Source organism: Petaurus breviceps, unplaced genomic scaffold (assembly GCF_028583685.1).
Source record: "Petaurus breviceps papuanus isolate PSGF00001 unplaced genomic scaffold, PetGlider_PUasm1.0 90977, whole genome shotgun sequence".
Classification (NCBI taxonomy): domain Eukaryota; kingdom Metazoa; phylum Chordata; class Mammalia; order Diprotodontia; family Petauridae; genus Petaurus; species Petaurus breviceps.
The window spans coordinates 60,379,986-60,405,445 of NW_027187391.1; the positions used below are offsets into that span (position 1 = coordinate 60,379,986).

General features: G+C 38.7%; 1 protein-coding gene across 6 annotated transcripts in view; it reads right to left on the bottom strand.

Moving 5' to 3' along the window:
• The window catches only part of FUT9 (fucosyltransferase 9), a 257,705-nt gene that overhangs the window by 11,952 nt on the left and 220,293 nt on the right, over positions 1-25,460 (bottom strand). Inside the window, exon 4 of one of the 6 annotated variants that reach the window (XM_069077213.1) lies at positions 6,134-6,291. The exons of 4 other annotated variants lie outside the window; for them this stretch is intronic. The gene's annotated coding sequence lies outside the window, so the exon portion shown is untranslated. Of the gene's footprint in view, positions 1-4,387; positions 5,249-6,133; positions 6,292-25,460 lie in introns of those variants that run through there. One more of the 6 variants, XM_069077215.1, reaches the window with a different exon arrangement.

A 25,460-nucleotide genomic window follows, 5' to 3' on the forward strand; every position in this document is an offset into this window, starting at 1 on the left:
GGTCTGGAGACTGTCCTGCAGACAGAATGAATACTGTCCACTGGTGAAGGACAGTGCTGTTGTTGCAGGGGTCTGGGAGCCTTTCTGTTGGTTCAGAAGCCCTGAAGAAGGATTTTCTTGTTGTATGTTTACAGAAATCCTGGGAGAGGGCTTTGCTAATGTGTTCAGGGGTTCTAGGACTGTTCTACAGACAGAGGATAAATTCATGAAGGGACTGGCAATGTATCTTATGGCCTTGCTAAGCCTTGTCTCCCCAGGAACTAAGATTGCTGAGAATTTGCCTCCTGTCAAGATGAAGAAAAGACCTCCATTTGGGTATTAAGTGCTGTGTTTAAACTTGATGTAACTCTGGGGTAGATTCAATTGTGATCCAGGGGTGGGGAACTTTTGACCTTATTGTGCTCTGTGATTGACAAATGAAGGTACTTTACCTATGTTTGGAAACTAATCTCCATTTGAGAAGAGGGGTTTTGTGGTGGACTTAATTAAGGTATAGCCTAGGGGTGGAGTAGTATTTAGAACAGGGACTTTGTAATTGATTGAATGATTGGAAGATCCTGGGGTGGGGTAGTACTTGGAGATTATTTAATCACACTTAGTAAATGCTGTATTTTGCATGATATCATGTTTTAATCTTCTCTGTTCTTGGTTGGTCACTGAATAAAATGGAGAGCACCTATGCTGGTCTTCTGAACCTTGGGAAGTTGCCTTTCTTTTGGCATTACATTACAGTATCTGAGGTCAAATTTGAACTCAGGTCCTCCTGACTCCAGGGCCAGTGCTGTGCTACCTAGCCACCCCAAGGATCCTATATTCTAATAGGAAGGGAGCTGAGAAGATGGGGAAGGGAAGAGGAACTAGGAGGAGAAAGTATAAAAGTCAGAACTTTAGAAGGGGAAGCGACAAGAAAAAGTGAGCATGGATGGCTTGGTTACTTATTCCAATAGAGCTTCTGGGCAGGAACTCACTCATCAGAGGAGGAATATATAAGATAAATGCAGAGTAGCAAGGTCATCTCAGAGAGGAAAATCCTAATAGCTGGAAAGACTGGGAAAGACTTCCTACATAGGGTGGGATTTGGGTTGAATCTTGAAGCCAGGAAAAACCAAGAGGCAGAAGAAATGAATCTTCATCTGTTACATGAGGGGTTCAGATAAATGCCACCTGAGGTTCCTTTAGCATAGAGTATAGAGGATTCAAACCAGTTTACTTAGTTTATTATAATGGGGAAAGAGCTGGACTTTGGAGTCAAGAGCCTTGGGTTCAATAGAGGATTAGGCAGGATAAAAAAACCAAAACAAACGAAAACCACCAAAAACAAAACAAAACAAAACACAATGTGACATGAGGCTGGAAAAGTTTCCCTCATTCTTTCTGAGACAGTCTCCTTAGCTACAAAAATAGGGATAATAACACAGGAAATTTTTGTTTCTGGTGTTGTGGGAAAAGAGCCCCTAGTAATTCATAGTTATTTTAAAGGTTCAGCTCAAATTCTACCATCTCTCTTACTCACCCAGTTGTTAGTATATTGGTGCTCCTCCTGAACCCCATTTATGTGATATGTATTTCATATTTACTTATCTGTCTACATTGTCTCCCTATTCTCATTTATAATGATGTTGCTACTATTGCTGTTGCAATGATATCTTTGCCCAGAACCTATAGATTGCACAGTAGAGTATCTGGTAAACTTTTAAATAGTCTATATAAGCTGTTATTTAGAGAATTAAACATAACAGAAGAGGAGAAAGCACTTATGAAACACCTATTACATGCTAGGTACTATCTGCTAAATGATTTGCAAATATTATTTCATTTTCTGAAGAATAATTCAGCACAAATGAAGATTTAATATACTTATGATGTTACTTTACGGTAAGATAGATTCCCAATTCTTTTTATATCTTGCTAATAGTGCCTTTGCAGAATTTTCTAGAGTTGAATAAGAGGGGGAAAAGAAATACAGTTATCCCTTCCACATCACAGGGAATAGGAGTGCAGCACCCTCATGATCTGGAAAATTCACATAAATTTTCTTTGGCCTTCCCTTAGTACCAGAGAAGAAGCCTGAATTTTTAGGGTATTAAAAAATAAAATATGTTTATAAGATGTAATATCATACAGATATTTTGTGCATTTATTAATTTCTAAACTTTTTCTGTTTTGTCTGTTGACCTTCACTGCAGCTTCCAAAGAACTCTCCCCCACCAATTCCCATTTAATTTCTTATGCCAACCCATGATATATTGAAATCATGATGGAGAAAGTTGTGATGTGGAAGGGATAACTGTGGATCTTAAGGAAGGGGATTGTGTGGGGAGGGGGAGAAGAGCTAAATGAATTCTTCTTTAGACTTTATTGTAGACAATTTCCTAAAAAGGAATAGGTGGGTAAGGCCATATCCTAACACTGTATCTAGGGAAACAAAACAATATATTAAAAAAAAAACAAAACCCTACTTTATCCTAACATGTTAAGTAGGTGGGAACTCGACCATTTAATCAGATAAATGGCCAAAGGACCAGAAATGAATGACTGGAAATAAAGTTGGAAAGGGGCAAGAGTCCAATTAGTTTCCACTATTAACAGCACGTACTATCTTATTTATTTGTGTCAGGATGCTAGTGTGCTGTTTGACCAAAGCCCCAGGTATCTGAAATTGATGGTATTCACAATTTCAGAAAACTCAGTTGTTTCTAGACAACATTTTAAAGGAAAAGCAACTCTATTTTGGAGATGCCTAAGCACCATGAACTTGGAAAAGCATATACCTTTGTAAAAGTAGAGGTACAGTAGTAACTCAGAGACCTTTGCTAAGTCCATGGACATTATATAGTTTTCAGGTTTCACTTCCTCTAAATTATAGCTATTCATATTTGCTACTAGAAAAAAATTTACATTATAAACATTATATTAGTCAAAATATTTACAACTGAGTTTGACTTTTGTACTTATGATAGATAAGGCTTTGAAAAAGATTTTTCATTGTCTCTGGTGGAAAAAGAGAAAAGATTGTATTATTTAAATTACATTTTATCAAAACATATTAAAATATTTCCCAAATCACATGCTGTGGGTGAAATGAATTTTCTCTAATGCTTTAAAAAAAGTTTTCTGAAGATAATGAGAATAAAAAGATCAATTTCCAAGTTATTTCTGTTCGCACTAATGCTGGCCTGCTGTTTTCTACCTTAAGGGACACTTTTGGGGCTCAGTACAAAAAGTTACAATTTTCAAATATAGACAAATCTCAGGACAATAACTCATTAAAAATTCCCAAAATACAGAAAGGAAAACACTGTGAACAAATAAAAAAGAAACATTTTAGCCATGTAAAATACTTGAAACAAAACACTAAAAAAACCCGTTTCAAACACATCATAGAGAATGTATCTTTGCTTTCTGTAATTGGGTCCCTAGAATGCACTGATATACATCAAGGAAAACAAAAAACCCAAAGGACAAGCTGTCAATAAACCAAAAGTCTACGCTCTCTCTCTCTTTTTTCTTTTGGCCACACAACGAGCAAATGAAAAGCCTCAACAATGTTTGCATTTTTTTTTTTTTTTGCCTACTGTAACCATAAGTCCCTTTGAAGTCTACCAGACTTGGAAACTAGACCACTGTTGGCCATTTTCCTGACTGAGCCTTATGGCTTAATTTTCTGAAATCAGAGAAGTGAAAGCATTAACATTAATAAGTATTCATATTTTCCTTAATATTTATAGTAATATAGCTCTACATTTCACTTTCATTTTCTAGATTGCAGTTCTCTATAGCTTGGGTCCCTAGGGGTGGGGGGAGGAAATCACTTCCTTAGGTTCTAGAAATCAGCTAGTCCACTCCATTTCACAGATGAAGAAACTAAGTTTCATAGAGGTAAAATGACTTGTTCAGGATCACTGAGATAGTAAATAGCAATTAAGACACAAAGTCCAAATCCTCAGATTTGGTTTTTGGGTCTTTCTTTGGCACTCCTCTCTGAGGACTTCTCTATTTTTGCTCCTCCTTTTCATTACTTTCTTCAAATGCCTCCCTCACTGATCCCAGGAATGGCTTGAATCTTATCTACATCTGGATTCAAAGAGGCACCAATTCATTTCATGAGCAAGAAACTCCTTGGAATACCATGAACATTTTGTGCACCAGAAAATCATTTTCAAAGATTATGTTAGGTCCATAGAGTTAGAAGTGGAAGGGACCTAAAAAAGGATATCTTTCTCATCCCCCTCATTTTACAAATAAGGAAACTGAGGCTCATGGGGGTTAAGTGACTTGACCCTTAGAATCTCTATCATTCCTAAGGAAGGCCTTAACTATAAGATCTACATGGCATCTACCCTAGAGTACTGCAGTTTTTATCAAGTCTAATTCATTTCCTGAGTACCTCTGGGTAGTCCTTGAAGTATCCTCTTATATAAATTGGTACATTTTCTCTTAATCTTCTCATTTCACCTTCTAGTTCCAGGATGACATCTCCTTCGTTCTGACACAGCTCAAATGCCCTTCTCTTTGCTTTCTTCTCAGGTCCAAAACTGTATGAATCGCCTTTGGTCTTCGATCTCTCCCTTCACCTGCTTTGCAAACTCCAAAGCTCTTTTCTTTGGACTTACTGAATATTCACACTTTGAACTCACTTTTCAGCTCAGAGACTTGATCTACTTCTCTTCCATTTATCTCCACTTTTGCTCTCTCTCCTCTCTTTGCATTCACTCTGAAGCTCCCAATCTCTACAGCCCTCTATTCACCTCAGCAGTTTTATTTACCTGCCTCTGCTGTGCTTAAAGCAATCAGATTTGGCACCAGGCCCTAAGTAATCTGGCCCATGTAGCACACAAAGACAATGTGGCTGTAGCTGATGCAAGGTACGGATGAAGTGTTTCCTTATGGTGATTTTCCAGGGTCCACTTTCTGACTTTCATTTATCCATCCAGGAGCACTGCTTTTACACAGAAAAAGCTATGGCTTTTTGCTGTCACAGCCTTTTCATAGTGGAGTCAGCCAGGAAGGCACAGCATCTTTGGAATATACCTGGGAGGAGAGGGAAGAGAGGATGGTTTTCTCTTCCTCCTCGAGGGAGTACAAGTTATTTGTACTCTAAAAATAAAGAGATTAAAGCGGCCCTGAAGTCAAGTTAAGTAACAATGAATGCCCCAGGGAATTTTGCCTTCTATCTCCCACCACTAGACAGATATAATCTTTCTGGAGGTCCTTTTATGGGATAAACTCAGGGCTAAAACAGGTCCACCCTATTTGAAATTCACATTTTCAGATTGGATTCCTTTCAACTGCATTAGCAAAAGCTACATGCTATGAACCACACCTGGCTGGTTAGGGTATCTCCTCCATCCATCCCTAGTCATATTCTTCATTTATCATGATGATTCTGATATGATTAATTCACCATCAAGATTTATTACCATAGGCAGCTTTTGTTAGGCTGTTCTGTTCCCTGTCTCAATCACCTTATTGTAGTCCCCATTCTTTATCTTGTATAGTATTCCCTGTATCTGGAATATACTCTTCTATTTTCCATGAACAGAATATGCTCTGTTCTTCTCTCTCATTTCCATAATCACTCTAGTTATTACTGAACTTCCTCTTTTCTAAGTCTACACTTCACAATCTAATGTCTAATTCCTATATATGCTACCTTGTATTTCTTAATCATAGAATCTCAAGAATCAAAGGAAACGAAGACCCCATCTGTCCCAACCCATGCTCTAATACACTTGGATCTGTGATCTCACCAGGTTAGGAGTTCCAAAATCATACGCCAACAATGTGTACCCCTCCTGTGTACCTTTTGTCTCTGTCATCCTATAAGTTTGCATTGGAGGGTCCACCCAATGTCTTAGACACACTCCTTGTTCGCTCCACTATGAGTGGAACACTCTCTTTTCCATGTCATGACTCACTATCCAATTCCTGTTACTCTTTGGAGCCCCTTTTATTATATGTTTGCATTATTGATTATATGTTGCAGCTTACTTCCAAGCATCCCTCCATTGCTCTCTGTGTCAAACTCATTTTTTATTTTTCAAAAGCAGTTGTGGCCCACATTTCAAACCCATGAAACAAAGACATCCCAATTCACTCCTGTTCAGAACAAAATATTCCCTCTTCAACATACCTGGGAAAATTTCAGTCAGCCTCTTTTGAAAACTTCCCCTTAGGGGAACACACTTCCTCTGAAGAAAGTATGTTGAACTTCAGAAGTGCTTTAAATTGTCTTTGTATCAAGACCCAATTCAACTCTGTACTTTCCATCTACTGTTTCTTAAATTGTTCCTGGGGATTGAAAAGAATAAATCAAATACCACTCCCTTGTGATTATCTATTTAAACACAGATATTGTGTCCCCTCCATTGTCTTCTCCACACTAAATGAAATTATTCTCTAATTATTGCACCTGGCTTCCTCAAACAAAACAAAACAAAACAAAACAAAACAAAAGGTCATAGCACTGAGGTCTTTAACAAGCTTTATCTGACTTGTCTATCATCCACACCCCAGAAGAGAGTCTGGAGCACTTAAAAATTAATGGATACTTGATGGTTAATTGATTGATTAATTCAAACCTAGAAGAAAGTGCTGAACACTTTTGTCCCTACTTACACTGATAGGAATTACTATCATTCACTCTTAGAAAGGAGAGTCTGGCTCCTAGTAAGCCTTAATGGTACTTCATTCATTCATTCATTGAGTGCTCTTCTGCAAATGAGATAATATTTGTAAATCATTTAGCAGATAATGTCTGGCAAATAGTAGGTGCTTCATAAATGCTTGTTCCTCTTCAATTATGGCTTAATTCTCTAAATAACAGATTATTTTTTGCCCAGGATCATACAGCTAGTAATGGTGTAAAGCTGAATTTGAACTCAGGTTTCCCTAATTCTAGGACCAGCACTCTATCCACTATGCTACTAACTGCCTGGGTGTTAGTTATCAGGCCCTCTCCAGCCATCCTGATCCATATCTGGCCTCTGGATCCAGATGTCTCTGGAGGAGAAAGTGAGGCTGGTGACCTTAAATACAATTCACTTGCAAGTCATGGCATTCATCCTTTTCCTCATGTCACTGTCCTCTTTGAGAATGAAGGCCAAACACCACCACCACCATCACCACCACCACCAATGACAGCTTATACTTCTATACTATTTACAAGTTTACCAGACGCTCTACCAGGCAACAAAGATATCATCATTATCATATCATCACTATAATAAATGAGAACAGGGAGACAATATATGCAGATAAGGAAATACAAAAATGTATCAAGTAAATTGGGTTCAGGAGGAGCACTAATAACTGGGTGAAAAAGGAGAGATAGTTATGATTTGAGTTGAGCATTTAAAGGAACTATGAATTACTAAGGATTCTTTGCCTATAACACCAGAAATAAAAAAGTCTGGTGTTATTATCCCTATTATTGTAGCTAAGGAAACTGTCTCAGAAAGCATGAGGTGGAGTGGCTAGGTGGCACAGTGAATAGAGCACTGGCCCTGGAGTCAGGAGGACCTGAGTTCAAATCCAGCCTCAGACACTTAACACAAAACTTGCTGCGTGACCTTGGGCAAGTCACTTAACCCCAATTGCCCTGTCTTCTGCCCTCCAAAAAAAGTAAAAAAAAAAAAAAAAGAACGAGGGAAACTTTTTCAGCCCCATGTCACACTAGTTGTATGTGGTTGTGAGCAAATCATTTACACTCTCTGAGTGTAGTTTTCTCATCAGTAAAAGACATAGTACTTCACAGGATTGTTGTAAGAATTGCATGATATGATGTAAAGTACATAAAAGCACTTTGTGAATCACCAAACAACTATATCAATGTCATTATTAGAATAAACCAGGTGAACAATAGTGCTAGGGGCAGAGTAGACAGAGTACCAGGCCTGGAGACAGGAAGACCTGAGTTCAAATCTGGCCTCATACACTTGCTAGCTATGTGAGCCTGGGCAGGTCCTTTGACCCTGTTTGCTTTAGTTTCCTCATCTATAAAATGAGCTAAAGAAGGAAGTGGCAAACCCCTCCAGGATGTTTGCCAAGAAAACATGACTGAAATACCTGAACAAAGGCCAACAATAACGAGCAAATACTTAGAAAAAACAATTGAATGCAGGTCTAATGATAAGGTAGGGGCCATCTTGGCAGTTATATACAAGAAATGGCTTTAGATTTTAGTATGTGTGTATGGGTATTTGTAAGTAGAGACCTGAGTTCAGTCTACCACCCCCAAAGATATTGGAGCTAAGGGAATCCGATACTGTGGCAAGGTTCAAATCCTACCTGCTATGCTTACTGTCTATGTGATCTTGGACAAGTCCCAACCTCTTTGGATCCTCATCTGCAAAGTAAGGAGCTAGATTAGATGACCTCTTTGGTCCTTTCCAGCTCCTGATTTATGATTCTACGTTTTTAGAGTTGCAAGAGGTCTCAGAGGCCATCTAGTCCAGTCCATACCTCTATGCATGCCTCTACCTGACAAATGGTCTTTCAGCCTCTACTTGGAGACCTCTTATCTAGTAAGGGGAAAGGCAATACCTTCCAAGGTAACCCATTCCACTAAGGGATAGTCCTAATTGTTAGAAAGTTGGCAGCTTCAATCCATTGCTCTTAGTTCTGGTTCTGCACTCTGGGGCCAAACAAAATAAATTTAATCCCTTTTCCTTGACAGCCCTTTAGAGGCCACTAGTCTTCCTGAATGCCACTATCAGTCATTCTGACAACTCCCAGAATCCCATACAAACCATATCTGGGGAATGCTGCTCACTTTCTTCCCATTCTGCACTCTTATACCTGGTCAGCTATGGGGGTAGGAAGAGTCTCTGATGCAGATGTCTCTCCCTTCTGCCCTCCCCCAAAGCTAAGAAAATGGTAAAGTATATACTTGAGGGGCTCTAATTTCTGCCCTGTCAATGGGAATTGAATGCAATTTAAGAGTCACCTGGAATGGTACAGAGGCACAGGGAAAAGTCACAGTGTCACAAAGTCTACGTTCAAATCCTGGTTCCACCATTTACTAGTTTTTGACTTGACTTTTCTTACCAGTAAGATCAATATAATGCCATTTGCATTACTTACTTTACAGGGTAATTGTGAAGAAAGTACTTTGTAAATAGTAAAGTGTAAATGGTAAAGTAAATAAGTCAATATTCAACAATCAATGATCACATATGGTTGTTAATCAGTTGTTTCAGTCCTCCCAGACCCATTGTGACCCCATTTAGGGTTTGTTTTTTGGCAAAGGTATTGGAATGGTTTGTCATTTCCTTCTCTAGCTTATTCTAAAGATGAGAAAACTGAGTCAAATAGGGTTAAGTGACTTGCTCAAGGTCACAGAACTTGTAAGTGCCTAAGGCTGGATTTGAACTCAGGTCTTCCTGACTCCAGACCCAGTAGTCTATCCACTGTACCACCTAGTTGCCCTAATAATTTATTAAGTGCTTATAAAATGTCTGTCTAAAGTACTAAGGATACAAATATGAAGAAGATGGTATTTGCCCTCAAGGAGTTTACAGTTTAATGGGTGAAGAAGACACACAGAAGAAAGCTAAAAGTGGGGGAAGAGGGGTGGACAGATGGGGAGAGGAGGGAGTTACCTGGAGGTACTCAGATTGGGAAAAGGGAATAGTTGAATAATTGAGAAGTCAAAGAAGTCCAAAAATAAATGTAGCCAGGTAGAAAATTAGGAGACGTTTGAGATGTTTCTCTTGTCTCCCTCTTGGAGAATGAATTCATGGCTCCATCCTCCAATCAGAGGGGCAGAGGGTATTGATGATGAGATTTCCCATTGATGACTTTGCTGGAAGCATGGTGGAGAAGTCTAAGAAGTCCAAAATGAAGGTCACAGAGGCAAATAGAATTAGTAGTCAACCTACTCATCCCATTGTCACCAGATCATGGTCACAACCTTCCACCCTTCACAGGAGAGCAGGACAATGGCATTAAACAACAACCAGCCAATCAGAAAGACTTCTGAAGCCCCAAACTGTGTGACATGCCAGCGATCTTTTTCTAGTGAACTTTAGCCAGATTTGGAGATGCCTGTAGCTTCCAGAAATCACAGAACCAGCCTTGATGGGCACAAGGGCAACCTTGAGAAGGTGTGGACTCAAGATCTTTCTGAGGGCTTTCCAAACATACTGCTGCCTAGCTTATGCCTATAAATGTCCTCTCCCTTAACCCCTCCATGCCCTGCCTGAAAATATCCAGAAACTATAGTATCTCACTCTTTTCCCATCCCTCTTTGAGCAGCTGAGAACTCTCTCCCCCTCTGCCTCCCTTATGGGATCTTCTCTTCCCTACAAGTCTTTTCTCACACAATAAATGCTTTTTTTGGGTGTATCAGACTCTGCTTCATTTCAGGTCCTTTATGGGACTGGGGCGGAGGGGGATTTGGTTAATAGCACACATATGTATATATGCAAGATACACATATATGTATATGTTTATGATTCTTGTTAGCATAATTCCTTGGTGGTATTTTTAGTAATTTTTAAAATTATATTATCACTCATAAGTATAATCATGTTGCATTTAAAAAAGAATGTTAAGCATAGGCTACTTAGCTTTATATAGCATGTTGGTGCTTTGGTAGGATTACCATGGATACATGATCTGCACCTCGGTTTTTCTGTTTTAGACAGCGGAAAGAGTTCTGAATATGGAGTCAGGAGAATTCTGGGTGGAATTCTCATCTCTCACACTTACTAGACACCCTTGCATAGTAAATACTTAGTTGGTTGACCTGATCCTCATTTTCCTCATCTGTACAATGGAGATGTGTAAAATATCTGTCCCACTGAGTAGTTTTAGGGTCAAATGAAATAATGCAAGTAAGATGCTTCGTTAACATGCTTTGTAAACCTTAAGTTTGGATATATGTAGCAGTGTTAAAGGAATGATATGGTGATAAGGGTTATTCAAGGGCTTCTAGTCCTCCCCCCCCCCCCCCATTACTGACTCTTTGTCCTAATGGGTTGCTGGCATAAACTCCTCCTTCATTCTGGGAAATAGGCAAGACAACAAACATTTTTATTAAACATTTACCATGTGCCAGGCTCTGTGCTAAGTATTGTAAAAGTAGTTTAAAAGGCTCTGTAATTCTTTTCTTTTTTTGTTAGTTCCAAGCCCTAGACAGAGATAGGGTTTCTGATAAAGCAATTCAGTGTTAGATCTCTCTTTCTTCTCTCTGAGGAGGTTTTCCCCTCAGTGGGTTCCTCTCAATATTCTTCACAGTAAGTACACCCCAGAACAAGGAGAAGCCAGTTTTTACCACTGTTTATAAAAAAGTCAAAGAAATCATTGAAAACCAAGAAAAGTTCTACCTCTCATCCCGCAGAGGAAAAGGATGAAAGCATTCTGGTTACCAGAAAAAGAGTTGCTCGATGGGAAAAAGGAGATAGATACAGTATTACCTCCTTGGGTTCTGCAGTTGGTACAGTGGCATAGGGTCAGCAACATAACCTGCTGATTATCCCAAATAATAAACTCTTCCTGGAGTCCTGACCCTTTTCTTTGTGGTGCTAGCCTGATTCAGCTCTCTTCCCCAGCTGCACATAATTTCTTACAACTCCTTTTTTTCTAGCCCTAAGCTTATTCTGTTGACCTGTTCAGAGCTGGTTTCTTCTAGTTGGGCCTCCTTTACTCAGTGAACCTACTTTTAAAAGTCACCCTGAGGCTTGTTAGATTATTCTTTATCCTTGTTTTCTTTCTGAATCATTCAAGGGACTAATTTTCACCGTGTAGTAGTTTGGCTAAGTTTCTTTTCTACGATAGATCTTAAGCTTTCAAGGACTTCTTTCTAAATAAATATTAGTTATTATTATCAGTTCAGCCACAGTGGGCTGGCTTCCTGAAAACAAATTCACCACAGTTGAATTTCTGAAACTAATTTAGGTTCCAGAAACACAGTTTGCTAAATTTTCAAGTGAGATCTACCTAGAACAGGAGTGACACTGTAAATGGTACTCTTGTTTGGTGAGTATAAAATTGGAGAAAACAGAAATGAATATTTTGGAGGGGAATTTCCATAAAATTAGCACAGTTTGATAAATTGACTTTGTAAGTGTGTGTAGTATATTTCTAAATCTGCTCAAGTCTCAGAGGAAGACTGGAGTGGAGGCCCTTTTTTTTTTTTTGCCAAAAACTGTACTTGTATAGTTATCTCTTCCACAGTGGGGGTTAGGGGGCAGGTACCTCTCAGGTCTGGAAAATCCACATAAAATCTTTTGACCCACCCCTCATTCCAGAGAAATCTGAAATTTTTCCTTTATGGGGTATTTATAGTACCTTATTGTAAAATTTGGGTTAAATATTTGGTCATTGGCTATATGTAGGTCAATGTGATATCTCTACATTTTTAGCCTTTTGTGTTCTTTTTTTACAAACTTTAAATTTTTACTTATTTTAACTTCAAAAAAATTGTGCATATTTATGACATTAAAAACATGTTGAGGTTGTATAATACTATACATATATTTTAATGCTTTTGAGTTTCTAAACTTTTTCTGTGTCTGTCAGCTGGCCATTGTGTTTCATCTGTTGCTTCTGCAAAACTCCCAAAACATTCCCATTTAATTTCTTATGCCAACCCATGATAGATTGAAACTGTGATGGGGAAGTCACAATGTGGAAGGGATAACTGTACTTGTGAGCCCACACCCTCTCATTTCCTCTAGTTTTCTCTATCAACTTCTCCCTAACTTCCAATCCCTCCTTATCCATTGTCTTCTTCCCTACAGTTTATAAATATATCCAAATGTCCTCTGTCCTTAAGCCTTCATTTGGTCTAACCATCTCCTCAAGCTAATTTCCAATATCTCTCTTTCCTTTCACTTAACTCCTAGGAAAGATGTCAACTCTATTTTCTCATTTCCCACACACTCCTCACCTCCCTTTTAATCTGACTTCAGAGTTCATTATTCATTTGAAATTGCCTTTCTGAAATTACTAAATTCCTTAAGTGTCAGATCTGATGGATGTTTTTCAATTCTTATCCTTCTTGAACTCTCTGTAATATATAATACTGTTGTGTAACTTCTCTCTAGGGTTCACATATTATTTCTTTCCCCTGGCTCTCTTACCTGTATAGTGCTGGGGAATTCCTCAGCCCAGAGATCTTGAGATCTTCAGGGAGAGTAATTCCTCCCAGCAAGATCCATTTGACTAGAGGTCAATAAATCTAAAGGCAAGCCTAAAAAATAAAGTTTAATTAGCATTAGCTGATGGAGAGTTGCCAGAAAACTAGCAACTTGGCTAAACCAGGGAAATACACAAATATAAAGGATTTTTTACACAGCTTTAGGACACTTTGCAAAAGGTAAGGCTGCTCAGCTACTTATTTCAGCGGTTGAGTGATAGAGACATATCAGGTGATTTGGGGGGTGGACATAGCCCCTAGATCAGATCAGTTCTGGTAGTATCTCCCTCTAGTTAATCTCATTACACCATTTAGGTGGAATAGAAAGTCTCCAGTTACTCTTATTAGAATGGTTAGGTGGGACTAGAGGCTGTCAGTCTACGCCACCTGTAAGCCACATTTTTTGACCTCTAAGGCTAAAATTTCTGGGGAGATGTTTTCCCCTCCAAATTCACTGAACACAAGTTTTGTATATTTCCTCTACGTTAGCAACTCTTTGTTGGATCATTACCCGTATTCCACCCTTTATGTGTAGTTGTAATCCCAGGCTCTGTCCTGGGTATCTCTTTCCTCTTCTAGCTACACTGTATCTTGGTAAAGGCTTTGGCTTAAATGGATTAAATTACATCCTAGGCAGATAATTACCAAATCTATATATGCACCTCAATCTCTTCCATGGATGTCAATTCCAAATCACCAACACATAGGATAGGCTGTCCTCTATGTTGGAATAAGCGTCTTCCTTATGGAATCCCTGACTTTCTACAAAATGCCATGTCCTACAGAAAATCTATCTCATTTCCCAGTGCTGTTGCTAGTGTCCTCCCCAGATATTATTTGGTATGTATTTTGTATTTTGTTTTCTTTGTACTGATTGCTTTTGCCCACTAGAATATAAATTCCTTGTGGACAGCTTAATTGTTTGTCTTTATATCACCGATGTTTAGTGCAGTATTGCCCTACATAGAATTGGTGATTAACAATTTGTTTTAATTAAATAGAAACTACATCAACTTCCTCATTTTAAACATGAGGAAGGTGAAGCTCAGTAAAGGTAAGTGACTTGTTGAATTCATAGATATAGCAAATACCGTGACCAGGGCTCAGACTCAGTTGGAGATAAATTATACTTCTCATATTCAACTGGGGGATTTTCAGTTAGTTTCAAACAGGTACATCCCCACATTTGGAAGACAAGTTCAATAAGTATCACCTTGTGAAGCTGATACTAATAAGATTTAACATGAAATGAGGGGCGGCCATGTGGCTCAGCGAGTAAGAGCACACCGGCTCCAGTGTCAGGATGACCTGGATCAAATCTGGGCTCAGATACTCAGCACCATACCCAGCAATAACTGGCTGTGTAAGCTTGAGCAAGTTACTTAACCCCGATTGCTTTAAAAAAAAAAAAGATTTAACATGAAATGGATGAATGTCCAGATACCTACATAAGCCTAGGAGATGACTAGAATTTGAAGATACACTGACCTCAAAATCATTAAGGGCTCTGGAAGAAGAATAATTAGCTAAGGAGATAGGGTTATTAAAGAGTTAACATTATAGAATCAGGCAGCAATTAATCAATAAACTTTTATCATATGCCTACTGGGTCATGGTAAAATGTTATGAACAATGGATATGCAGTTAGAGGATTAGAATTTCAATCTTGCTCTGTCCAGTGTGACCTTGCCCTGCTTGTGTGACCTTGGGAAAATAATTTAGTATCTCCAGGCCTCAGTTTCTTCATCTATAAAACAAATGAATTTGACTGGATGATTTGTGAGGTCCCTTCCAACTCTAAATCTATAATTCTGTGACAGCACTGTGCTAGGTGCTGGGGATAGAGAATAAAAATGAAGAAATTCCTTCCCTTGAGGGGCTTGCCTCATTCTACTGGTAGCATAAAGAGAATATATAAAGCAAATACAAGGTAATTTTGAGGGTCCTAGAGAATCATGAAAGGCCTCACACGTAGAGTGGTGCTGAATTTTTTTGTCTCTCTCTTTTTTTTTTTTGCTTTTTGGAGGGCAATTGGGGTTAAGTGACTTGCCCAAGGTCACATGGCTTAGTTTTTGTGTTAAGTATCTGAGACCAGATTTGAGCTCAGGTCCTCTTGATTCCAGGGCCAGTGCTCTATTCACTGCACCATCTAGCCGACCCAAGTGGTGCTGAATTTTGAAAGAAGCTAGGGATTTTGGGAATTAGAAGTCAGTAGGAATTGCATCCTAGACATGAGAGGACAACCTCTGTACAAGCACTGAGGATATGGATTGCTCTGTGTGAGCAAGAGCAAGGAGAAAAGTTTGACTAGAGCATAGAAGTAATAATAGGTAAGATGTGTACAACACTTACTATGGGCCAGTTAGAATTATCTCATTTGACCCTTACAACTCTGGAAGGCAAGTACTATTATTCTCCATGTTTTACAGATGAGGAAACTGAGGCAAACAGAGGTGAAGTGACTTGCCCAAGATCACACAGCTAGTAAAAGCCGGAGGCCTGATCTCAGGTCTCCCTTACTCCAGATTCAGCACTCCATCTACTGCACCACCCGGCAGGCCTATCTTCATGAAGGACAGCAGAGTATATGAGCCCTGAGCTATGTAATGTCTCACAAGGAAAGGCAGAGAGTGTCTACAGAAGGAACAGTTAGTGAATTGAGCAGTTTATTTCAACAGCCACTTAGCCAAACAGCCCCTTCATCTACAGAGTTAGTATATGGATTACTCAGTGCTATCAGATACAGTGTTCAGCCTAGAGCAAATTTTGTGGGGTAATAATTTTTTAAAAATTATCTGCAAACTTAATTAATTCTAGGCGTAAATAAGAAAGATTTATGTATTCATTGTCTCCAATCTCAAAACTTTATTATAGAGAGAGTCTGGCTTAGTGGATAGAGTCCTGGGACTGGAGCCAGCCAAATTTCAAATGCCTACTCTGACACTTAGTTGTGGCCCAGCCTTTGGCAAACCATCTAACCTCTATATACTTCAACAGTTCCCTAGGATTTACTTATTAAGGTCTGGCTATCTCATATAAACATCTCTATTTACTCATCTGTTCTAGTTAAATAGGTATTTCCCTAATTTGTAAGCCATGCTTTATAAAATAAATACGAAGTTGCTGCGTTAGGGAGGATTCTTAATGAACTTTTTGGGGATGCAGAATCGAGAAGCATTTGTTAAGCACCTTCTATGGACAAGACACTGTGACTTGAAAAAAATGAGTTTCTACCATGAACTCAAGGACTTTACATTCTATGAGGAAACCATACACACACACACACACACACACACACATTTTTATATGTGTATATGAAATACACATACCTACAAAAATAAATCAATAGAAAATAAATATAACAATTGAGGGTTGGCACTAGCAGCTGGGGGACGAGGAAGGACTTCATACAGAAGGTGACATTTGAGAGCAGTTTTGAAGGAAACCAGGCAGTAAATAAACCAGGGCAAGGACTATTTTTGCCTATCTTTGTCTCCCTAGGGATCACCCTCACATTGGCATCTCATCATCATCATCATCGGTTTACCATGTGCCAGGCAGTGTGCCAAATACTTATCAACTTGGATCCCATTTGATCCTTACAACAACCCTGGGAGGGAGGGGCCATCATTGTCCCCATCTTATAGTTGAGGAAGCTGAAGCAGAGGTTGTGACTTACCCAGACACACAACTAGTAAGTGCCTTGAGGCTGGATTTAAATTCAGGTCTTCCTGAGGCCAGGCCCATTGCATTATCCACTGCACCACCTAGCTGCCAAATAGTGCTTAATAACTCAGTCAGGGGTCAATAAACATCTATTAAGTGCTCCTATGTGCCAGGCACCATGATAATCACTGGGGATACAAACAGAAGTAAAATATACTTCCTCCCCTCAAGGAGATCACAGTCTAATGGAGGAGACAACAGGAGAACACATATATACAAAAATAAATAAGAAATAATTAAGAGAGGGAAGGTCTTAGCATTAACAGGGTTGGGAAATATGGGACATTATATGGGACTGAATGTGGGACTTTAATTGAGACTTAAAGGAAGTCAGGGAAGCCAGTAGGCAGAGCTGAGGAGGGAGAACATTCCAGGCATGAGGAAGAGCCTGAAAAAATGCCCAGAGCTGGGAGATAGTGTTTTGTTTGTCAGACAGAAAGGAGGCCTGTATCATTGGATCAGAGTACATGTTGGGGAGCAAGATGTAAGAAGACTGGAAAGTTAGTAGGGGGCTGGGTTATGAAGTGCTTTGACACCAAACAGGTTTTTGTATTTGATCCTGGAGATGACAGGGAGCCTTTGGAGTTTTTCTGAGTTGGGTGGGGGATGGAGTGACACAGTCTGACTTGAGTTTAGGAAAATCACTTTGGTGGCTAGACGGGAGTGGGGGAGAACTGAGGCAGGCAGACCACCAGCAGACTACTGCAACAGTCCAGAAATTAATAACCTGTACCGGAGTGATGGTAGTATCAGAGGAGAACAGGGTCCTATTCGAGAGATACTGCAGAGGTGAAATAAACATGCCTTCTCAACGGATTGGATATGAAGAGTGGGGTGCGTGAGAGAGACAATGAAGCGGCAAGGGTGATACCTAGGTTGTAAGCCTGAAGAACTTGGAGGATGGTGTTGCTTTCTACAGTAATAGGGAAAATAGGAGGTGGAGAAGCTAGTGTGGGGGAAAAATAATGGGGTCAGTTTGAGACATATTGAGTTTAAGATGTCTCCTTAAGGCAGTTGGAGATGTGAAACTGGATGTCAGCAGAGAGCTCGGGAAGGATAGGTTGATTTGAGAATCATCAGCACAGAGATGGTAATTCAATCTATGAGAGCTGACAAGAGATCACCCAGTGAAATAGTACAGAGGGAGAAGAAAATAGGGGAAAGGACAGAAATTTATGGGACAACTGTGGCTAAAGGGTATGATCTGGATGAAGATTCAGCAAAGAAGGCTGAGAAGGAATAGTCTGATGGATAATAAATGATTGTTGATTGACTAATTGGTTTATTTAAGTGAAAGCTGAAGAGAGATTACATTCCAGGGGAATTCTTGGGGGGAAAGCAGTGCAAAGTCACCTAGACAGGAGATGGAAAACCATTTTTGAGAAATATTTAGAAAGTGATTTTGCTAATTTGACTGTTGGGGAGACAGGGTGATATGATAGAAAGAGAGCTAGACTTGGAGTCAAGGGAAATGAATTTAAATCCCACCACTAATACTTTTTAGCTGGTGACAAGCTATGTAACATCTCTGAGCCTCAGTTTCCTTGTCAGTAGACTAGGGATAATGATATCTTGTCTAAAACCTCACACTGTTGTTATAATGAATAAATGACACAATTTCAGTTTAGACTTGAGTTTACCACCAGCACTTAAAGGCAGCTAGGTGACACGGAGAAGAGAGCCCTAGAGCTGCAGTCAGTTGGACCTGAATTCATATCCTGTCACAGACACTTACTAGCTGTATGACCTTGGACAAATCACTTAACCTCCACCTGCCTCAGGTTCTTGGTCTCAAATGCAGATATCACCTACCTAACAGGACTGTAAGTTGTGTGTGTGTGTATTGTGTGTATATATATGTGACATACATATATACACAATACACACACATATATATATTATAAGGATTAAATGAGATATTTATAAAGCACTTTGTAAACCTTTAATTATTACCATATAAATGCCAAATATTATTAGCTAAGAGATGCATAGGATGGTCTGGATGCCATCTACACCATTGAATATAATCCATACATAGACAGAGATTCAATGGAGTATTGAAGAGTACAATAGTCATCAGTTAACAAAAAAATATATATATGTTCAAGAGTTAACCACTTTACAAACTGCTAAAATGGAGCAAAATGAAACTGCAAAATATGAAAATAACAGGAAAAAACATGAATTTATTCTCTACTGAGCAAAGTAGTAAAAGTATGATGCTACTTATTGATATAAAAGTATGATGCTTTACTTAGACACCTCTTAACCAGTCTTCCAGTCAATCTGTCACTTCTTACAAAAAGAAAATCGACTTTTCGGGGGTTGAGTGTGTCACCACTTGTCAGCTGGCCACTTTGCAAAGGCAATTTGCTCCATTTTTATTTGACTTCCTTCTGTCTTTTAGAGTAATTATGGATAACTATTTTGTCTAAGGTCCTAGGAGTAATTAGTGAATCTGGCTCATGGAGATTTAGGAATGCATTCCTATTGACGTGTAGGCATCTTTTTGACCTTTGTTTTTGAAAAGTTATTTCTCAAACATTCCCTTTTGTAGTAGGAGGTTTTCATGGATTCACCTTTTTCCTGCTCTTCAGTGTTATTTTGGCTTTATATTACAGTAGTCTTAATCAGGCAAGCAATGGCTTTTTTCCCTCAGGTTTCTATATTAGCAGGTGTTCTGGATCTATGTTAGCAGGGGTGCTGGGTCTATGTTAGCAGGGGTGCTGGGTCTATGTTAGCAGGGGTGCTGGGTCTATGTTAGCAGAGGTGCTGGGTCTACCTTAGCAGGGGCTGGGTCTATGTTAGCAGGGGTGCTGGGTCTCTGTTAGCAGGGGGGCTGGATTAGGGTTGGAGGGTACAAAGAACCCTAAGGAAGTCATATGACAAGGGGAGACAATATGTTTGATGTCTATATAAACCAGTCTAGGAGGTGAGTAGAATTTGAAGATACCCTGACCTCAAAATAATTAAGGGGTCTGGAAGAAAAAGAATCAGCTAAGGAGGTAGGTGTTATTAAAGAGATAACATTAGAGAATCAGGCAGCAATTATTTGATAAACTTTTATTATATGCCTGCTAGGTCATGATAAAATGTTAAGAAAAAATGGATATTCAGTTAGAGGATTAGAATTCCAATCTTGCCTGTCACTTGCTACTTGTATGACTTTGGGCAAATAATTTGTATCTCCAGGACTCAGTTTCCTTATCTATAAAACAAGAGGGTTTGACTGGATGACATGTGAGGCTCCTTCCAACTCTAGATCTGTGATTCTGTGACATACACATACACTGTGCTAGGTGCTGAGGCTAAAGAGTACAAATTAAGAAGTTCCTGCCCTCAAGGGGTTTCCATCATTCTTTTGGTAGAAAAATGTATATAAAGAGAATAGGCAAAGTAAGCTGGGTGATGCAGTGGATAGAAGGAAGACTTGAGGTCAAATTCCACCTCAGATACTTGAGAGGTATGTAAGTGTCTGGGCAACTCCCTCAACCCCAGTTTGCCTCAGTTTCTTCAAATTCAGGTAAAATGGGAATGATAATAGCACCTTCTTTTTTTTTTTTATTATGAGCAATCGGGGTTAAGTAACTTGCTCAGGGTTACACGGCCAGTTATTTCTGGGTGGGTGCTAAGTGTCGGAGCCCGGATTCGATCCCCAGGTCATCCCGACCCTGGAGCCGGTGCTCTTACTCACTGAGCTACCTGGCCACCCCTAATAGCACCTTCTTCTAAGGATTGTTGTGAGGATCAAATGAGACAGTATTTGAGAAAGGTCTTAGCACAGTGCCTGCAACATAGTAGGTGCTTAATAAATGTTTATTTCCTTCCATCCTCCTTTGGTAAAACATTAAATCTATGGATAAAAGTTCAAAGACTTCTCAGTCTCAGAGCTTCCATTTAAGTAGGAGGCCATGTTAGCCATCTCTTCATTTCCCCCCTAGCTGCACTCCTATGGGAATTCTCCCTCGTGATCTAGTGCTGGATACCACCCCCCCTCTCTTCTTTGCTCCTTTCTGTGTGTTGGTTTCTCCCACTGGATAGTAAGTTCTTTCACAGTAGGGAGTCAGAGCTAAAGACAGAACTACTGTATCCTTGCTGTGTTTGGACAAAGTTATCTTCCTTTGTTAAATGTTCAATGACTCATGAGTGCCCCATTTTGTTCCCAAATCAAGCCTGAACTAGGAGTGTGCTGGCATTAGAGTTGGCCCCACAACAGGCTGCTATGTTATTCCAAACTCCTTAGTATATATTCAAATGAACCTCTATCTAGCTATGTCTCCTCTATATTATACTTGTGCAGATAGTTTTTTGTATCCAAGTGTAAGGCTTTACATTTCAGTTACTTGGTTAATAAACTAAACATTTATCTCTATTAGAAAGTCCATCTAATTGGACTGGGCCCAACATTCCTTTGTTGAGATCTCTTTTGATTCCTTAGTCTATCATACATCATGGTAGCCACACATTCCTATTTTTTGAGTCACTTGTATATTTGATTAATATGACACCCATGCCTTTAGCCAAGTCTTGTCTTGTAAACAAGACAAATTCTTGGAGAATCCATTGAAGGCCTTCTTCCAGGTTGGTATCAACATTAATATATTCTCTTTGTACACAGACATTCAATTGTTTTTGAATTTGCTTCAACATATTCCTTATTTGAGGAATGTAAAGATTTGAATGGATGCATCTAAAACCTCTTATCTCATTCCCCTATGAGCAAAAGGGCATTTGGGAGTTGTGTGGCTCGGGTTATAAGCACAGAAAATTAGAGCTAAAAGGGACCTTATGTAGGTCATTTAATATAATTCTTTCATATACATGAGAAAACTGAGGTCCAAAGATATCAAGTGACCAGTCTAAGATCACATATTTAAGAAGTCAGCATAGTATAATGGAAAGAGCACGAAACTTAGAAAATCTGGGTTCAAGTCTCAATGCTTTCATTTATGAATCACGTGATCCTGAGCAAAGCACTTAACCTCTCAAAGCCTCAGTTAAATCATTTGTGAAATGGGAGTAACAACACTGGTACTACCTACCTCACAGGCTTGTTGTTAGGAAAACATTTCCTAAAACCTAACATTTCAAAAAAAATAAAAGCTGTTATTTTTAAAAGTGGCAGAGCCAGAATTTGGAGCTGGAAGACCTCAAAGGTTAACTGTCTTATTGTATAAATGAGTGGATCAATGTTCAGGGAGGTTGTATCTTCCCCAAGGTCAAGTATTAAAATCAGGATTTAACCTGCGTTCTCTACCTTAAGAGCAACATATTTTTCCCATTGTATCATGTGGCCTCCAAACCTAAGCCAGAGTGAAACTGACAATCAAGTTTATTGCTTCCTTAGCATCATACTGTAAGAAGATGAGCTCACCATCATAATAGACCTTTCCCCACAGGTCTCATAGATCCTGATTAATATTCATAAACTTATAATCCCAGAGCCCTAATGCTGATAGCACTGCCAACTCAAAACAAGTTTCTAAATTTCAGTTAGAAAAAAAGTAATTATGAATCATTTTGCAATGTGTTAGGGAAATTCTAATGACAACAATCAACAGTCAAATTCATTAGGATATCCAAAGACATTTTACCAATATGATAATGAAGTAGTAAGAAACATGGAAGGGATGGTATTAAAAAAAACACAACAAGATTTGTTGAAATGTTCTATATCTATAAGCATGTTAAATCGCTACAATGCAGATGTAAATGACCAGATGTTTCTCCTTGCAAAAACAATTTCTCATATTTTTAGGGACAGGTGCAAGAATTTATATGATATTCTTCTCTTTTTACCCTTTTAAAAATGCACATTACATATTTGTTTTTGAATGATTTCTTTAAACACACACCTGTATGGATACAACTTCAGAAGTGGAATTTATATGTCAGGATAGAGTTTTTTCTGATGAAGATGAAGCAAGAACCTTAGGAGAAAGAAGTCCTTAAAACCCTTCTCCTGCCAGGTGGTTTTTAAAGTTGTGTCTTTTGCAATATCAAGTTGAAATAGAGAGCATGTGCATGTGTGTGTATGAGAGAGAAAGAGACAGAAAGAGAGAGAGAGAGAGACAAAGAGAGAGAGAGAGAGAGAGAGAGAGAGAGAGAGAGAGAGAGAGAGAGAGAGAGAGAGAGAGAGAGAGAGAGAGAGAGAGAGAGAGAGAGAGAGAGAGAGAGAGAGAGAGAGAGAGAGAGAGAGAGAGAGAGAGAGAGAGAGAGAGAGAGAGAGAGAGAGGGAGAGAGGGAGAGAGAGAGAGAGAGAGAGAGAGAGAGAGAGAGAGAGACAGAGAGAGAGAGAGACAGAGAGAGAGTCAGAGAGACAGAGAGAGACAGAGAGAGAGACAGAGAGAGAGAGAGACAGAGACAGAGAGACAGAGACAGAGAGAGAGAGACAGAGAGACAGAGACAGAGACAGATAGAGAGACAGAGAGACAGAGACAGAGAGAGGGATTGAGTGTGTTTGTGTTTGGAGGGGAAGGTGATGGTGAATATCTTATGATTAGCTCTTTTCTCTTCAAGTTAAGGTGGGAAATTTCATGGGGAAGAAGGATGAAAAATAACTCTCTTCTTTAATTAAATCTGGCTTTATTGGGTTGACTTTTTGTAATAAGCCTACCTTATATATAATTTCATTTTATAGTTTTTAATGTATGCAGATATGATTTATTTACATATTTCTGCTTCTGTCCAATGATCCCACTGGGAGAAAAATGCCATATTTTTAACCACAAAGCCAAAAAGATACTGCCAGTTCCCAAGATATCCTAATCTACTTTCCAAGAAGTTCCCTACCTTCCTCAATAGAAGAATAATGATGAAATAAGAGGACATTTCCAAAATAAGAGACCAGGAAAAATACTGCAACTTACCAAACTATCTACCTAACAATTGATGAGTCAATATGAATGCTTGATAAATATTCATAAAAAATATAGTATTTCCTCAAATGAGTACAATATCCCAACAAAGAAAAAATTGATCTGTAATAATTCTGCCAAAAAGGACCAAACTATGTGAACACATGTCAAAAAACAACATGAATTGACAAGCTATATTACTTTTCATGGACAAAAATTTATTTTTTTGGGCCTTTATTCCCTTATATTAAGTTACACAATTTCAAAATGAATAAGACATCAGTTATCAGACTTATTAATGTGAACCATCATTTTCTGTGAATAGAAATGGATAGTTTCTTAGATAATTACTCTAACCTTCCATAACTACATTCATGTTTTCAGTAAAGATAAAGAACATTAGACAAAAGAATGAATATCATGAGATCTGATTTCTCTTGGACAATTGGGGATGTTGGACTATATGCTTAGGCTAAGCTTCCTGTAAGTGCTGATATTCTAAGATTCTATTATTCTAAGGTTAAATTTACAGGCTCTTAATTTTAAAAAAAATCTTGCAATATATTATATATCCACATGAAATCTGCAGATTTAGAACAAGAAGGAACCTCAGAGGCCATCTAAGTCCAATCTCTTCATTTCACACATGAGTTAAGTGAAGTCTGGAGAGGCTAACTGACTTACCCCAGGCATTCAGTATCAGAGGCTAGATTTGAACACAGGTTTCAGAGCCGCTTTTCTTTCTACTGTACCATATTAGGATCAGGGTATGGAGATGGCTTTTAGACTAAGAACAGCAGCAGCAGCAACAATAACAACTCATTCACATAGTACTTTATGGTTACAAAGTGTTTTCACATAAAGGATCTCTTTTGAAAAATCAGGTTGCTATGTAATCCTTAATTCCATTCTCCCTCTCCCTATGCTAGATTTGTTCCTGACTTTGTTCATACTGTTTCCCTACTCCAGAACATCCTGCTTTCTATTCATGGGTCTAGTTCCAAATCCTTCCTATCACCTCCTTATTCCTGTTAATAGTCCTTTATGACTTTAAATTCCCATACACTTCCAGTTGACCATAAAACCTGCCAACTGCTTATATACTGTTATACACTTCTCTAGGTGCTTTAGATATACATATTAAGCTGACTGTAAACTATTTGAACATGGAGGTCATGTCTTCATTTATAAATCTCCATGGTACATACCTGGCACCACTAAATAATTAATGCAGAAGATAAAAATAAAGTTTAGATATTTAGTTTAAATATTACATTACAGCTAAAACCACTTCCCTTGCCTAATCTTTAGCTATTTAGTGCCAATTCATTTTGAACTAGCTCTGGTAGTGGTTACCAAGTATTGATTGGGAGAGCTGTTACACAGAAGAGGGATTAGGTTTGTTCTGCTTGACCCTAGAGCATAAAACAGGGAGCAACAGGAAAGATTTAGATTTGATTGAAGAAAACACTTCCTAACGATTAGAAGATTCCCAAAGAGAAAAGGGATGCCTTAGGTGTGGTTAGTTCTGCTATAGCACTTGTTTTGAAAACTCAAATTTGTTCTAATGCAATTGATGTATTAGGGAACAATTTGAATATAATACAAAATTCATGTTTGTTTATGTGTGATTTCCTCAGAGTGAAATGCTAGGTAAATGCAGAAAACTGCACCTAGCTGAACAAGTGTAATGGAAATGCAGATTTAAAGATCTTCCCTGCCCCTAGGCTAAT